Source organism: Phalaenopsis equestris, unplaced genomic scaffold (genome assembly GCF_001263595.1).
Source record: "Phalaenopsis equestris unplaced genomic scaffold, ASM126359v1 Scaffold001366, whole genome shotgun sequence".
In the NCBI taxonomy this organism is placed as follows: Eukaryota; Viridiplantae; Streptophyta; class Magnoliopsida; order Asparagales; family Orchidaceae; genus Phalaenopsis; species Phalaenopsis equestris.
Window position 1 is genome coordinate 312,271 of NW_018165805.1, and position 2,663 is coordinate 314,933.

Here is a 2,663-nt window from a genome sequence, read left to right on the forward strand (position 1 = left end):
TTGAATCCTCAATTCACAAATCCCCTTTCCTTGATTAGCCTCTTCTTCACAAGAACTTGATCATGCAACTTCTGCGTATCAAAACTGACAAACTTTCTCCAGGTGAAAATTCCAAATCTCGTGAATTTTTTATAGTGGGAAGCCATAGGAATTGAAAACTAATGACTCTTCCCTCTTTCCCCCCTAAAATGGACTTTGGAATCAGCTTTTGGGAGTTATAAAGAGAAGAACCCACCAAAAATTGTCAAAAATCGCCTTTTGAAAGGTTTTAAGTCATTTTCGTTGTCGCGACGCTTCAGGTGCCAATTTTGGTGCTTCAAGCATCAATTTTGGTGCTTCAGGCACCAGCTCTCTGGAATGTGGTGCTTTAGGTGCCAATCTGGTGCTAGTTCCAAAAAATTTTCCATTTCAATTTGGATCTAATAAATTCTCAATTCTTCCTTAAAATTAGGTAAATAAAGATGTTTTTAAATATTTTCTTAATGTCAAATTTCTCAAATACACTGAATCTATAAAAGTAAAAATATAAATATACATTAAATATTCTAAACAAAAACATAAAAGCAAAGTAAATAACGATAAATATAGGTTGCCTCCCATAAAACGCTTGGTTTAATGTCGTTAGCCCGACATTCCCAGTCTTTATTCTGGGTGACCCAACATTACAGTCTCTTTAAAAACTGGTTTTTAACAATCAAAATATGGTTTCAATTTGTGCTCATTCACTTTAAATATCCTTCTAGTCTTGGGATCTTCAATATTAACAGTTCCATATTCCATAGGGATAGACTAACAGTTCCATAGGGATAGACTTTCACAATTCTGAATGACTCTTTTCACCTAGACTTTAGTTTTCCAGGAAATATATTCAGTTTTGTATTGTATAATAAAACTTCCTGTCCAGGTTCAAATTACTTTTTTTTTCCGATCATGTCATTCTTTCATTCTTTCCTTATAAATATTGGCATTATCATAAGATGCATTTCTAATTTCTTCAAGCTCATTCAATTACAATAATTTTTTCTCATCAGTATCTTTCAAATTGAAATTGAATTCCTTAATAGCCCTATAATTTTTATGTTCCAATTCTACTGATAAGTGACAAGTCTTACCAAAAATTAATCTATACGGGGACATTTCTATAGGTGTCTTATAAGCTGTCTTATATGCCCATAATGCATTATCTAGTCTAGCAGATTATCTAGTCTAGCAGACCAGTCTAGCAGACCAATCCATTTTATTAGGATTCACACTTTTTTTTTAAATCCTTGTAATTTCACAATTAGATACTTCTATCAAACCACTAGTCTGGAGATGATAAGTAGTTGCAATTTTATGCATTATATTAAATTTTTCTACCAACCTTGCAATTGCTGCATTTTTAAAATGAGATCCTCCATTGGTAATGATTATTCTTGGCATTGCATATCTTGGAAATATATTTTTGATTAAAAATTTTGAAACACTCCGAGCATCACATTAAGGTAAAGCAATTACTTCAATCCATTTTGAAACATATTTTGAAACATAATCCACTGTAATCAATATATGCACATTTCTAAATGAATGTGTAAATGATCCCATAAAATCCAATCCCCATGCATCAAAAATTTCAATTTCCAAATTAAAATTTAAAGACATTTCACTTCTTTTTGAAATATTATCTACTCTCTGACACCTATAACATGTTTTTAAATATATATTAACATCTCTAAATAGAATAGACCAATAAAATGCAAATTGCAAATTTTTATGAATAGTTCTATCATGCCAAAATAACCTCTAAATTCAGAATCATGACACTTTTGGATAATTTCCTAAATTTTTTGTATAAGGCACACATCATCTCATTAATAAATCTTTGCATTATTTGTACAAATATGAGTCATCCCAAAAATAAGATTTTGCATCGTGAATGAATTTCTTTTCCTATTATTTTGTCATTCCATCGGTAAAACACCACTAACAATATAATTCACAATATCAACATACCAAGGTAGTTCTCATCCTTTTATAGCATAAAGTTGTTCATCAGGAAACATTCATTAATTTCTTTTTCCAAATCAAGTGTTTCTTTCTATTCTAGCCTATATAAATGATAAGCAATTTGATTATCAGTCCCTTTTATATCGATTTCTACAAAATCAAACTCTTGCGTCAAAATTACCCATCTAATTAATCTTGGTTTCACATCCTTCTTTTGCATTAAATATTTAATAGCTGAGTGGTTAGCATGCACAACACATTTAGCTCCACTTACATATGACATAAACTTATCAAAAGCATAAACAAGGGCTAATAACTCTATTTCAATAGTGGTGTGACTAATTGGAGCATCATTAAGAGTCTTACTAACATAGTATATGACTTTAAAAATCTTTTCATATCTCTACCCTAAAACAACTCTAATTGCTTAATCACTTGAATCACACATTAATTCAAAAATTTTCTCACATTAATTTGATTATTAGTCTCTTTGGTATCGATTACTACAAAATCAAACTCTTGTATCAAAATTACCCATCTAATTAATCTTGGTTTCACATCATTCATTTGCATTAAATATTTAATAGTTGAGTGGTCAGTATGCACAACACATTTAGCTCCACTTAGATATGACATAAACCTATCAAAAGTATAAACTAGGGGTAATAACACTCTTT